Source organism: Molossus molossus, unplaced genomic scaffold, assembly GCF_014108415.1.
Source record: "Molossus molossus isolate mMolMol1 unplaced genomic scaffold, mMolMol1.p scaffold_m16_p_2, whole genome shotgun sequence".
NCBI lineage: Eukaryota > Metazoa > Chordata > Mammalia > Chiroptera > Molossidae > Molossus > Molossus molossus.
In genome coordinates, this window is record NW_023425355.1 from 57,794,375 (window position 1) to 57,810,170 (window position 15,796).

Consider the following 15,796-nt stretch of genomic DNA (forward strand, 5'->3'; position numbering starts at 1 on the left):
GAATATAGTACCAGCCTTGCATCCCTGGAATGAATCCCACTTGGTGATGGTGAATAATTTTTTTGATGTATTTCTGGATCCAATTTGCTAATATTTTGTTCAGGATTTTGGCGTCTATGTTCATCAGGGATATTGACCTGTAATTTTCTTTCTTTGTAGTGTCTTTTTCTGGTTTTTGGAATTAGAATTATGCTGGCCTTCCTTCTTCTTGAATTTTTTGAAATACTTTGAGGAGAATGGGTGTTACTTCTTTTTTGAATGTTCGGTAAAACTCCCCCCTGAAGCCATCTGTGCCTGGGCTTTTGTTTTCTGGGAGATTCTTGATGACCTCTTCAATTTCCTTAGTTGTTATTGGTCTGTTCAAGTTTTCTATCTCTTCCAGGTCTAGTTTTTGGAGACTGTGTGTTTCTAGAAATTTGTCCATTTCACTTAGATTGTCGAATTTGTTGCCATATTGTTGTTCATAGTAGTCGTTACCGATCCTTTGTATTTCCGTGGTGTTGGTTGTTACTTCTCCTCTTTCATTTCGGATTTTGTATATTTGGGTTCTCTCTCTTTGTTTCTTGGTGAGTCTAGCTAAGGGTCTGTCAATCTTGTTTATCTTTTTGAAAAACCAGCTCTTTGTTTTATTGATCCTTTGAATTGTTTTTTTGGTCTCTATGTCATTTATTTCTGCTCTGATCTTTACTATGTCCTTCCTTCTACTTGCTCTGGGGTTTTCTTTTTGTTTGCTTTCTAATTCTTTAAGTTGTGAGGTTAGACAGTCAATTAGAAAATTTTCTTGTTTTTTGAGGTAGGCCTGTAGTGCTATGAACTTCCCTCTCAGAACTGCTTTTGCTGCATCCCATAGATTTTGTGTTGTTGTGTGTTCATTTTCATTGGTTTCCAGGAAGTTTTTAATTTCTTCCTTGATCTCCTTGGTGACCCATTCATTGTTTAATTACTTGCTATTTAGCCTCCATGTATTGAAATGTCTTTGCATGTTCTTGTTGCAATTGATTTCTAGTTTCATGCCATTGTGATCTGAGAAGATGCTTGATATGATTTCAATCTTCTTGAACTTGGAGAGATTTAGTTTGTGTCCTATTATGTGGTCTGTCTTTGAGAATGTCCCATGGGCACTTGAAAAGAATGTGTATTCTGTAGTGTTGCGATGTAATTCTCTGTAGTTATCTATTAAATCCATTTGGTCTAGTGCTTCATTTAGAGTCTCTGTTTCCTTGCTAATTTATTGTCTAGAGGATCTATCCAGTGATTTCAGTGGAGTGTTGAAGTCTCCTGCTATGATTGTATTGCTGTCGATTTCTCCTTGGAAGTCCTCCAGAAGATTTTTGATATATTTTGGTGCTCCTATATTGGGTGCGTATATGTTTATCAAGGTTATATCTTCCTGTTGGATAGATCCTTTCAATATTATGTAGTGGCCTTCTTTGTCTGTAGTTATGGTCTTCGTTTTGAAATCTATTTTATCAGATATGAGAATTGCTACCCCAGCTTTTTTTTGCTTTCCATTTGCTTGGAAAATTTTTCCATCACTCCACTTTCAACCAATGTGAGTCTTTTGTTGAGAGGTGGGTCTCTTGTAAAGAACATATTGATGAGTCATGTTTTCTTATCCAATCAGCTACTCTGTGTCTTTTTTGGGAGCATTCAATCCATTTACATTTAAGGTGATTATTGATATGTACTTTTTTATTGCCATTTTTGTTTAGTGTGGTTCTATTTTTCTTCCCATTTCTACTGCTAATTACAGCAGTCCTTTTAACATTTCTTTCAGTGCTGGTTTGGTGCTAATGTATTCCCTTAGCCTTTTTTTTTTTTTTTTTTTTTTTTTTGTCGGGGAAGCTCTTTATTTGACCTTCTATTTTGAATGATAGCCTTTCTGGGTAGAGTAGTCTTGGATTCAGATTCTTGTTTTTCATGACTTTGATTACTTCATGCCATTCCCTTCTGGCCTGTAGTGTTTCTTGTGAGAAGTCAGCTGAGAGCCTTATGGGGTTGTAACCATTGCTTATCTCTTACTGCTTTTAGGATTCTCTCTTTGTCTTTAATTTGTGGCATTTTAATTACTATGTGTCTTAATGTGGGGCTGTTTGTGTTCTTCTTACTTGAGACTCTCTGTGCTTCTTGGACTTGAATGCCTTATCCCTTCACCAAATTAGGGAAGTTTTCTGTCACTATTTTTTTTAATATATTCTCTATCCCTTGCTCATTTTCTTCTTCTTTGGGGACTCCTATGATGCGAATATTATTACGTTTCCAGTTGTCCCATAGTTCTCTTAAGCTGTCTTCCTGTTTTTCAATCGTTTTTCCTTTTGTTATTCTGATTGGTTGTTTTTTTCTACCCTGTCTTCTAATCCACTGACCCGGTCCTCAGCTTCCTCTGCTCTGCTTTTTAAACCTTCCAATGTGTCTTTCATTTCTGATATGTCATTTTTTATGTCTTCTTGTTGGTTTTTAATTTCCAATTGACTTATTTTCAGTGTCTCTTTGTCCTTACTCATGCTGTTGAGCTTCCTCAAGGTCATGGCTCTGAATTCTAGCTCTGTTAACATGCCTAATTGCTCCACATTCATCTCATCTTCAGTGGAGGTCTCTTGCTCTTTCATTTGGCTTCTGTTTCTGTGTTTCACCATTTTGGCTATCACTGTGGGCTTTGGAGCCTGTCAAGTTTTCCCTGTGGGTGTTGGTTTTCTGCTCTTTGTGGCTCCCTCTCCAGGATCGAGTCAGTGTCCCTCATTGTATGGTCCTCGCAAGCTGCTTTTCTGTTGCTTTTTCCAATCAATTTGTCTGTGTTATAGTTGTAATTCCAGTTTGGTTCTGGGAGACGGTCTGTGTAGCTTCCGTTCACTCCACCACCATTTTTTTTCCTTGATCATGTGGTTTTTATTCTTCATTTTATTTAAGTGGCATATCACATTTATTGATTTGTGAATATTGTACCAGCCTTACATCCCTGGGATGAATCTCACTTGGTCATGGTAAATATTTTTTTTGTTGTAATGCTGAATTTGATTTCCTAGTATTTTGTTCAGGATGTTGGCGTCTATGTTCATCAGGGATATTGGACTGTGGTTGTCTTCTTTGTAATGTCTCTTTCTGTTTTTGGAATTAGAATTATGCTGACGTTATAAAATGAGTTTGGAAGTCTTCCTTCTTCTTGAATTTTTGAAATAGTTTGAGGAGAATGGGTGTTAATTCTTCTTTGAATGTTCGCTAAAGTTCCACATTAAAACATGCATGCCTGGGCTTTTGTTTGCTGGGAGAGTCTTGATTACATCTTTAATTTCTTCTGTTGTTATTGTTCTGTTCAAATTTTCTATCTCTTCCTGATCCAGTTTTGAGAGACTATTTGCTTCTAGAAATTTGTCCATTTCACTTAGATTATCGAATTTGTTGCCATATAATTGTTCATAGTAGTTGTTAATGATCTTTTGTATTTCTGTAGTGTCAGTTGTTAGTTCTCCTCTTTCATTTCTGATTTTGTGTATTTGGGTTCTCTCTCCTTGTTTCTCGGTGAGTCTAGCTAAGGGTCCACCAATCTTGTTTATCTTTTCCAAAAAAACAGCTTTCTTTCATTGATCCTTTGAATTGTTTTTTTGGTGTTCATATCATTTATTTTTCCTCTGATATTTACTATTTTCTTCTTTCTACTTGATCTGTGTGTGTGTTTTTTTTTTTTTTTCCTAGTTATTGAGGTCTGAGGTTAAATAGTATGTTACACATTTTTCTTGCTTCTTTAGGTAGCCCTGTAGTGCTGTGAACTACCCTCTCAGAACTGCTTTCGCTGCATCCCAACGATTTTGTGTTGTTGTGTGTTCATTTCCATTGGTTTCCAGGAAGCTTTTAATTTCTTTTTTGATCTCCTCAGTAACCCATTTGTTGTTTAATAACATGCTATTTAGCCTCCATGTGTTCAAATGTCTTTAAATATTCTTGTTGCAGTTGATTTCTAGTTTCATGCCATTATGATCTGGGAAGATGCTTGATATAATTTCAGTCTTCTTGAACTGGTGGAGACTTAGTTTGTGTCCTAACATTTGGTCTATCTTTGATAATGTCCCATGTGCACTTGAGAAGAATGTGAATTCTGTAGTTTTGGGGTGTAATTCTCTGTAGATATTTATTAAATTCATTTGACCTAGTGCTTCATTTAGAGTCCCTGTTTCCTTGCTAATTTTTTGTCTGGAGTATTTATCCAGTAATGTCAGTGGTGTTTTGAAATCCCCTGCTATGATTGTATGGCTATTGATTTCTTGTTTGAGTCTTCCAGAAGATTTTTAATACATGTTCGTGCTTCCCTATTTGGTGCATATATGTTTACCATTGTTACATCTTCCTTTGGGATAGATCTTTCAATATTTTGTAGTGGCCTTCTTTGTGTCTAATTATGGTGTACATTTTGAAGTCTACTTTATCAGATATGAGTATGGCTACCCCAGCTTTTTTTTGCTTTCTGTTTGCTTGAAAAATTTTTTCCATCTCTTCACTTTCAACCTATGTGAGTCTTTTGTTTTGAATTGGGTTTTATGTAAACAACATATATGTGGGTCATGCTGTCTTTTCCTGCCAGCTACACTGTGTTTTTTTGTCGGAGCATTCAAACCACTCACATTTAAGGTGATAATTGATATGTACTTATTTATTGCCATTTTTCTCTAGTGTTTTTATATTTTTCTTTCTATTTCTCCTACTAATTACAGCAGTCCTTTTAGCATATCTTGCAGTGCTGATTTGGTTTGAATATATTCCCTTAGCCTTTTTTTTTTTATTTTTGGTCTGGAAAGCTCTTTATTTGACCTTCTATTTTGAATGATAGCCTCGCTGGATAGGGTAGTCTTGGATTCAGATTCTTGTTTTTCATAATCTTGAATACTTAATGCCATTCCCTTCTGACCTGTAGTGTTTCTGTTGGCAAGTCATATGAGAGCCTTGTGGGGTTTCCTTTGTAGGTAACCTGTTGCATATCTCTTGCTGCCTTTAGGATTCTCTCTTTGTTTTTAATTTTTGGTATTTTAATTACTATGTGTCTTGGTGTGGGCCTGTTTGGGTTATTTTTACTTGAAGCTTTCTGTGCTTTTTGAACTTGAATGCCTTCTTCCTTCACCAAGTTAGATAATTTTTCTGTCAGTATTTCTTCAAATACATTCTCTAACCCCTGCCCATTTTCTTCCTCTTCGGGGACTCCTATGATTTGAATGTCAATATGTTCCAGCTGTGCCACAAATCTCTTTAGGTGTCTTTCTGCTTTTTAATTGTTTTTTTCCTTTTGGTTTTCTGATTGGTTGATTTTTTTCTACCCTGTCTACTAATTCACTGATTCGGTCCTCAGCTTCCTCCACTCTACTGTTTAGTCCTTCCAATGTGTTCTTAATTTCTGCTACATCATTCTTCATTACCACTTGGTTGGTTTTCAATGTTTCTATATTTTTACTCATGGTGCTGATGTCCTTACTCATGCTGTTGAGCTTCCTGAAGATCACGGCTCTGAACTCTACCTATGATAATTTGCTTATCTGCATTTCATTTATCTCATCTTTGATAGTCTTCTCTTGTTCTTTCATTGGGGATTTGTTTCTTTGTTTCATCATTTTGGCTATCTCAGTGGGTTTTGGAGCCTGCCAAATTTTCCCTGTGTGTGCTGGTATTCGCTGTTTGTGGCTTCCTCTACTGGGCTTGGATGAGACTAGGTGGGCCCATGTTAAACACCACTGTCACGTCTTACTTTTCTAGGTACATTTGCAAGCCTTGGATAGGTTCAGTTATCCTGTAGCTTTTTTATGTTGGCTAGTGGTCTCAGTTACTTAGTGCCTTGGAATTTAGCCCTGGAATTCTGCATAAGACTATTTCCAGAGGGTGGGATAGGTGCTGGTTATTAATTAGCCTCAATTTGCCCTTTTTTTTGCCTTACTTGTTTAAGGCCGAATCTCCGAGGAGGGTGAGGCTGCTGCTTTTCCCCACAGCTCTGGGAAGAAGCACACTGGCCACTTTCCTTTGTTGCTGCAACTCAGCAAAACCCAGATCCCGGGTGTTTCCACCAAGTATCAGTCCTGTCTGCCCTCCTTGTGCTTAGCCCCCACGTGAATGGCTAAGGCTATTTTAGTGCTCTCTCTTTGGTCTTTCTGAGTTGTGAAGCGGGCTTGGTCTTTATTTCTAAAGGGTGCTGTCTCATAGCTAAGACTGCTGCCCTTCCTGGGCTCCCAGCCTGCCATCCTCTCGTGACTCCACAGATTCTCCTAGTGTCCCTGTTATATGGTCCTGTCCTGCTGCTTTTCTGTTGCTTTTTCTGAGGATTTGTCTTTATTTTATTTGTAATTCCTGTTTGATTTTAGGAGATCATCTACTTAGCTTTTATTTACTCTTCCTCCATTTTCACATCCTCTAAGCCTATCTTGTGTGCAGCTGGGTTGCACAGGCCTTTCTGGTGCCCCTGCACCTAGCAGGTCCTGAGGGTAACTGGATCTCACAGACCCTTTGGGGACCTGGCTGTATGCCTATATTATGGGCGGCTGGCTTGCACATTCCTCTATGGTGTTTCAGCACCCCGCACATTCTGTGCATAACTTAATTGCACATTCCCTGCAGGTCGCAGATGCCTCTCTGTTGCCCCTGCACCCTGAAGTTCCTGTGGGCATGCAGCTGGATTGCATGTGTCTCTCTAGGGCTCAGGATTTCCACGGCTATTGTGGGCTACTGGATTGCACAGGCCTTTGTGGAGCCCCAGGTCCTGCAGCTTGTGGCTGGGGAGTGCTGCTGTCCCATGAGGCTCAGCTCCTGCTGAGCTTTTGCTGTAGTTTTTGGGGATGGATCTCAGCTTCTGGTCTGTGCTTCTGTTGCCTGGGGATGGATGTCTACTCCCCAGCTTCTATTTCTGGGGGTATATGTGGACTCTGATCTGGCTTCTATTGTGGTGGATGGTGCTGGGCTCTAGGCTGTCTGAGGCTTCCTTGACCAGCACCTTGGGAGCTCCACTACTGTGCACCTGTCTGTGTTGACACAGAGTATCCAATGGTTCGATGGTTCCAGGTTTGCTGGTGGGCTCAGGTTTCTGGGCCCTAGCTTCTCTCACTGCCTCCACCCAGGAAAGGCCTTGGATATTTCAAAATGGTGGGGCCTCCCCATGGTGCAGGGAGAAGTGCCCGGAAGGGCTGCTTGCCGTGGTAGCTGGCTGCTCCCGACCACAGCACAGGAACTTTCTGTTCCTTGGCTCTGCACTGCTCGGGTTTGTTTATCCACCTTCACGTCCACTCACACTCTCTCACACACTCGCTCACTCTTTCACACAGTCACCCTCCCTCCGGTCCTGCCCATTGCCATCTTTCTAAATTACATTTTGATAAAGATTATTCCAGGCACCTGAAACCCTTATACATTTGTGATAGTTCTTATGACAACATAGTATACCAGGTTTTAAAGTTAAAGCTTAAAGATTATAGGACATACGGTAGAGTTCATAAGACAATCAGTATACATTACTCTTAAAATTAAATAAATTATTTAGCCTTCTGGCAGCTGCACAATACTTTAAGTTGCACAATAAATAATAGCAAGCAAATAATTTGAGGAGCGTAATGAACAAATAGTCACAGAGGGTATGTAAATGGAAGCAATCATGGGGCATTTTTTGAGTACTATAGTCTCTATTTAAACATTGTCCTATTTGTTCTCATTATTTTACTTTTACTTCTCAGACCATGTGTTCTCATTCTTGGTTCAGAAAATACAGTAATATTAGTTTCAATAGGATACTTAAGTAGACTATAAGATCTGGTTTCTTAAGTTTAAAAAGAAGACACACATTCCGGAATACTAGAGGAAAAGTATGTTGCATTATTTCTTTTTAGTTTTGTGTCAGTTCTAACAGTTCCACTAGCCTTTTCTTCTAAGAACTAAGTATTCCCATGACATTCATTTGTTAGTTATAGTACTGACGTTTTATCAGACACTTTACCATCTTCACCAGCCTTCTCTAGGCACTCTATAATTAATCAATTTTGCTCTTAAACACTGACACCTGAAGATAAAAGATATGTTCAAATAGATAAGGTCAAACAAAGAATAATGATGTTATTAAGTCCTGTGATCTAGACACTGTACCCTAATAACTTAATCTTACATTGTTATGGCATTTATTCCACATCCATGACATGGTTAGTTCAATGGGATTAACTGTCAATCTACAAAGTGGCTTTATCAATGTATACTCCAATCAGCAGTGTATGGGAATTTTCTCACATCTTCTTCAATATTTGGTTCTCTCAGAATTTATAAATTTTGCCAATCTGATGGTGAAAATAGTATCTCATTTTTATTTTAACATTATTTTTTAATTCCTAATGATAATTCAGGTTTTTCAACCTTGTTTCCTGTTTCCATTTTCTTATTGGTTTTTTATATTCTTATTGATTTCTAAGAGTTTTTTTTAATATATTCTAGATACTAAACTTTTGTCTTGCAAGAATTTTCTCCCAGTAGCTGACCTGTTTTTTAATTTTGTGGCATTCTCCTTTTAACTAGCCTTCATTACCCTGTATATCAGAGAATCCCACATACAAAGTATGTTCAATGAGTCAAATCTAGGCAGCAGTCTATATATAAATATACTACCAGCTACTTGTTATTTTCATTTATTTCTTTTTCAAAAATACAAATTATAGACCATTATTACACCTTTTCTCAGTTTTCAAACCAAATATAAATGAGACTGTATTCAAGTTTAGTAAAAAATGTGATAAACCTTTCTTTTAATTATTTTCCATTTTCATGCCACTTAAATTATTTTTTTATCAATTTTTATTAATTAATTTTTATTATAAATGTTCCTTCTTTATCCCCCTAGACACCCTCCTCATCATCCTGCCCCCCACCACCAACATCAGCAATGTTGTCTATGTCCATTGGTTATGAATACATGCATATAAGTTGTTTGGTTTATCTCATCCATTCCTCCCGCACCCCTCCTCTGAAGTCTGTCAGTCTGAACTGTATTTCTTTCTATATCTCTGGGTCTATTTTGTTCATCAGCTGAATTTGTTCATTATATTCCATGAATAAGTGAGATCATATGGTGTTTGTCTTTCTCTGATTCGCTTATTTTGCTTTGCATAATGATGTCCAGATACCTCCATGTTGTCTCAAAAAGTAAGATATCTTTCTTTCTTAGAGCTGCATAGTATTCCATTGTGTATATGTACCACAGCTCTTTTATCCACTCATCTACTGATGGACACTTGGGCTGTTTCCAGATCTTAGCAATTGTAAATAGTGCTGCTATGAACATAGGGGTACACATATTCTTTCTGGTTGGTGTTTCAGACTTCTTAAAATATATTCCTGGAAGTGGGATCACTAGATGAAATGGCAGATCAATTTTTAATTTTTTGAGGAAACACAATATTGTTTTCTATAGTGGCTCAACCAGTCTGCATTCCCATCAGCAGTGTAGTAGAGTCCCCTTTTCTCCACACCCTCGCCAGCACTTGTTGTTTGATAATTTTTGATGGCAGCTATTCTAGCTGGTGTGAGGTGATGCCTCATTGTTGTTTTAATTTGCATCTTTCTGATGATTAACGATGTTTAGCATTTTTTTCAAATGTCTCTTGGCCATTTGTATGTCCTTTTTGGAGCAGTATCTATTTAGGTCCTCTACCCATTTTTAATCAGGTTTTTTGTCTTTCTTTTGTAAAATTGTATGAGCACTCTATATATTTTGGAAATTAACCCCTTATCTGATGTATCATTGGCAAGTATGCTCTCCCATATGGTGGGTTCCCTTTCCATTTTATTGGTTGTTTCTTTTGCTGTGCAGAAGCATTTTAGTTTGATGTAGTCTCATGTGTTCAGTTTTTTCTTTGTTTCTCTTGCCTTGGGTATTGTATCAGTGACAATCCTGCTTCATATGATGTCTGAAAATTTTGTTAACATTTTCTTTTAGGATTTTTATGAATTCACAAGTCACATTTAAGTCTTTTATTTATTTAGAGTTTATTTCTGTGTATGATGTAAGTAGGTAGTTTAGTTTTATTTTTTTGCATGTAGCTGTCCAATTTTCCAACACTATTTATTGAAGAGGCTATGTTTGCTCCATTGTCTGCTCTTGCCACCTTTGTCAAATATTAATTGAGCATAGTGTCTTGGGTCAATTTTAGGGTTCTCTCTTCTGTTGCATTGATCTATATGCCTGTTCTTGTGCCACAACTAGGTTGTTTTGATTACAATGGCTTTGTAATATAACGTGATATCCAGTACTGTGATTCCTCCTACTTTGTTTTTCTTTTTCAAGATTGCTGAGTTTATTCAGGGTCTATTTTGGTTTCATGTATTTTGATGGTGATTGCATTGAATCTATAGATTGCTTTGGGTAATGTAGACATTTTAATGATGTTAGTTCTTCCAATCCATGAATAAGGTATGTGCTTCCACTTTTTTATATCTTTCTGTATTTCCTTTTTCAATGACCTGTAGTTTTCTGCAAATAGGTCCTTTATTTCTTTGTTTAAGTTTATTGCTAGGTATCTTAATTTTTTGACACAATAATAAATGGGGTTGTGTTTTTAGTTTCTCTTTCTATGAGTTTATTATTGGTGTATAAAAATGCTGTCAAATTCTACATGTTAATTTTCTATCCTGCTACTTTGCAAAATTTGTTTATTAAATCTCATAGATTATTGATAGAGTTTTTAGGATTTTCTATGTACAATATCATGTCATCAGAGAATAAGGACAGTTTCACTTCCTCTTTTTCAATTTGGATTTCTTTTATTTTTTCTTTATGTCTAATTGTTGTGGCTAAGACTTCCAGTACTACATTAAATAAATTGGTGAAAGTGGGCATCCCTGTTTTGTTCCCGTTTTTAAGGGAAATGCATGTATTTTTTGCCCATTGAGTATAATGTTGGCTGTAGGTTTTTTAAATGTGACCTTTATTATGTGGAGATATGATTTCTCTATTCCCACATTGCTTACTGTATTTATCATAAATGGATGCTAAACTTTTTCAAATACTTTTTTAGCGTCTATTGACATGATCATATGTTTTGAATCTTTTATTTTGTTTATGTGGTGTATCACATTTATTGATTTGTGAATATTTAGCAGACTTGTATCCCTGGGATGAATCCCACTTGGCCATGGTAAATACTTTTTTTAATATATATTGCTGGATCCAAATTGCTAATATTTTGTTAAGGATTTTGGCATCTATGTTCATCAGGGATATCGGCCTGTAGTTTTCCTTCTTTGTAGTGTCTTTATCTGATTTTGCAATTAGAATTATGCTCACCTTATAAAACAAGTTTGGAAGTCTTCCTTCTTGAATTTTTTGAAACAGTTTAAAATGAATGGGTGGTAGTTCTCCTTTGATGTTCTGTAAAATTTCCTTGTGAAGGCATGTGGGCCTAGGATTTTGTTTTCTGGGAGAGTCTTGATTATACTTTCAATTTCCTTAGTTATTGTTGGTTTGTTCAAGTTTTCTCTCTCTTCCTGGTTCAGTTTTGGGAGACTGTGTTTCTAGAAATTTGTACATTTCACTTAAATTTCCCAATTTGGGGCTGTATAATTGTTCATAGTGTTTGTTAACAATTCTTAGTATTCCTGTGGTTTTAGTTTTTAATTCTCCTCTTTCATTTCTGATTTTATTTGTTGGGGTTTGCTCTCTGTTATGGTGAGTCTTGCTAAAAATACACCAATTTTCTTTACTTTTTCAAAGAACCAGCTCTTTGTTTCATTGAGCCTTTAAATTGTTTTTTGATCTGTATGTCATTTATTGCTGCTCTGATCTTTGCTATTTCTTTTCTTCTAGTTACTCTGGGTTTTTGTTTGTTTGTTTGTTTGTTTGCTTTCTAACTTGTTAAGTTGTAAGGTTAAATAGTAAATTAGAAATTTTCTTATTTCTTGAGGTAGGCCTGTAGTGCCATTAACTTCCCCCTCAGGAATGCTTTCACTGCATCTCATCGATTTTGTGTTGTTTTGTGTTCATTGTTTTCCAGGAAGTTTATAATTTTTTTTCCTTGATCGCCTTGGTAACCCATTCATTGTTTAATAACATGCTATTTGGCCTCCATGTGTTCAAATACCTTTGCATGTTCTTGTTGCAATTGATTTCTACTTTCATGTCATTGTAATCTGAGAAGATACTTGATATGATTTCAATCTTCTTGGACTGGTAGAGACTTAGTTTGTGTCCTAACATGTGGTCTATCTTGAAAATATCTCATGTGCTCTTGAGAAGAATGTGAATTCAATAGTTTAGGATTGTAATTTTCTGTAGATATCTATTAAATCCATTTGATCCTGTACATCATTTGGAGTCTCTATTTTCTTGTTAATTTTTTGTTTAGAGGATCTATCCAGTGATGTCAGCAGGGTGTTGACGTTTCTGCTATGATTGTATTACTGTTGATATCTCTTTTGATGTATTCCAGGAAATTTTTAATATATTTTGGTGCTTCAATTTTGCTGCGTATATATTTACCAAGGTTACATCTTCTTGTTGAATAGATCTTTTTAATATTATGTAGTGGCCTTCTTTGTTTCTAGTTATGGTCTTCATTTTGAAATCAATTTTTTTCAGATATGAGTATTGCTATCCCATCTTCTATTTCTTTTTTATATGTTTTGAAGATTTTTTAATATTCCTTCACTTTTAAACTATGTGAGTCTTTTGTTGTGAGGTGGGTCTCTGGTAAACAACATATATATGAGTCATGCTTTCTTATCCAATCAGCTACTTTGTGTCTTTTGATGAGATGTTCAATCCATTGACATTTAAGGTTATTATTGTTATGTACTTATTTATCTCCATTTTTGTTTATTGTGGTTATATATATATATATATATATATATATATATATTTATATTTATATTTCTTTACTATTTCCAGCAGTTCTTTTAACATTTCTTGTGGTGCTGGTTTGGTGCTAATATAGTCCCTTAGCCTTTTTTTATTTTTTATTTTTGTCTGGGAAGCTTTTTATTTCAAATTCTATTTTAAAGATATTCTTGCTGGATCGAGTAGTCTTGGATTCAGATCCTTATTTTTTATGACCTTTATTACCTTGTGCCTGTCCTTGCTGGCCTGTAGTGTTTTTGTTGAAAAGTCAGCTGATTGCCTTATGGGGGATCTTTTGTAGGTAACCTGTTGCTTTTCTCTTGCTGCCTTTAAGATTCTCTCTTTGACTTTAATTTTTGGTATTTTAATTATGGTGTGTCTTGGTGTGGGCCGGTTTGCATTCTTTTTACTTGGAGCTCTCTATGCTTCTTAAACTTGAATGCCTTTTTTCTTCACCGAGTTTGGGAAATTTTCTGTCACTCTTTCTTCTAATATATTCTTTAACCATTGCTTATTTTTTTTCTTCTTCTGGAACTCTTACCATTCAAATGTTGTTAGGTTTCCAGTTGTCCCAGAGTTCTCTTAAGCTTTCTTTCTGTTTTTTAACTTTTATTTTTTCTTTTTAATGATTTGATTGGTTGATTTTTTATTCCCTGTCTTCTAGTCCTCAGATTTTTCTATTCTGATGGTTATTACTTCCAATGTGTTCTTTATTTCTGCTCTGCCATTCATAATTATCAATTAGTTGGTTTTCAATGTTTTTATATTTTTACTTACTGGGCTGAGATCTTTATTTATATTGTTGAGCTTCCTCATTATCATAGCTCTGACCTCTACCTCTGATAATTTGCTTAAGTGCATTTCATTTATCTCATCTTCATTAGTGTTCATATTCTTTCATTTGGAATTTGTTTTTTGTCTCACCATTTTGGCTATCTCAGTGGGTTTTGAAGGATTCCAATTTTTTCTTGTGGGTATTGGTGTTGTTCTGTTTGTGGCTCCCTTTTATGGGTTTAGATGAGTGTGGGAGAACCCACATTAAACACCACTATCAAGTCTTATATCCCTGGGTAGATTTACAAGCCCAGGAATGGTTCAGTTATTTTCTAGCTTTTTGCCTAAATGCTATTAGTCTCAGTCACTTAATAAGCCTTGGGTTGAAGCCCTAAGTGAATAAAAAAAAAATCCCTCTTGTGTTCAGAGTAAGAGGATTTCTAGAGTATGTGACAGGTGCTGGCTGTTAATGAGCCTCAATTTGCATTACTCTGACCCAGCTGAATGGAGTTAAATTTCTGAGGGAGGGGCTTTGCTCCTCCCTGGGGTTCTGAGAAGGGGCTCTTTGAGTAAGACGGCTACTGCCTGTGAGGGAGACTCAGCACAAAACTCTCAATGCTCTTCCTGTTCTCCACGCTCTTTAGTGTCCACACAGTTTCAGGCCAGTCAGACTTTCCTCTACCGGAGCACCAGGTGAGTGGCTGTAGCTATTTAGTGCTCTGTGCTGTGGAGCCGGCTGGGGATTTTATTAGTATTGTAATTTAAATTAATTAATTTATTTTTGTTACAGACGTTTCTCCTTTTTCCTCCACTGATTCCCCACTTGCTCTCACTCCCCACCCTCTCCACAGCTTTGTTGTCCATGTCCGTTGTTTATGCATACATGCATATGAGTTCTGTGGTTTATCTCCCCCCCCCACCCCCACTTCTGAGGATAGTCAGTCTGTATCCCACTTCCACATCTCTGGGATTACCCCATTCCGCAGACTGTTATGTTCATTATATTTCACAAATAAGTGAGATCATATGATACTTGTCTTTCTCTGTTTGTCTTGTTTCACTTAGGGTCCCTCCATGTCGTCTCCAAAGATAAGAGATCTTTCTTTCTTACAGCTGCATAGTACTCCATTGTGTATATGTACCACAGCATTCTTACCCATTTGTCTACTGATGGGAATTTGGGCTGTTTCCACATTTTAGCTATTGTAAATAGTGCTGCTACAAACATGGAAATGCATATATTCTTTCTGATTGGTGTTTCAGGCTTCTTAGGGTATATTCCTAGAAGTGGGATCACTGGGTCATATGGAAATTCAATTTTCACTTTTATGAGGTAACACCATATTGTTTTCCATAGAGACTGCAACAGTCTGCACTCCCACCAGCATTGTAGTAGTGTACCCTTTTCTCCACACCCTCGCCAACACTTGTTGGATGATTAGTTGATGGTAGTCATTCTGATATGTGTGAGGTAATACTTCATTGTAATTTTAACTTACAACTCTCTGATTATTAGTGATGTTGAGCATTTCTTCATATGTCTCTTAGCCATTGTAAGTCCTGTTTGGAGAGGTGTCTATTTAGTTCCATTGCCCATTTTTTAATTGGGTTTTTTCTCTTCCTTTTGTTAAGTTGTATGAGCACACTATATATATTGAAAATGAACCCCTTATCAGATACGTCATTGGCAATTATGCTCTCCCATACTGTGGGCAGTCTTTCCATTTTGATGGTTGTTTATTTTGCTGTGCAGAAGCTTTTAAGTTTGATGTAGTCCCATGTGTTCATTTTCTCCTTTGTTTCTATTGCCTTAGGAGATGTGTTAGTGAAAATTCTCCTGCGTATGATGTCTGAAATTTTGTTGCCTACAGTTTCTTCTAGGATTTTCATGGAATCATGAGTTACATTTAAGTCTCTTATCCATTTTGAGTTATTATTATGTATGGTGTAATTTTATGATCTAGTTTCATTTTATTTGCATGTAGCATTCCAATTTTCCCAACACCATCTATTAAAGAGGCTGTCTTTACTCTACTGTATGCTCTTGCCACCTTCATCAACTATTAATTGACCATATTGCCTTGGGTCCATTTCTGGGTTCTCTGTTCTATTCCACTGGTCTATATGCCTGTTATTTTGCCAGTACCAGGCTGTTTTGATTACAATGGCTTTGTAGTATAACTTGAAATCTGT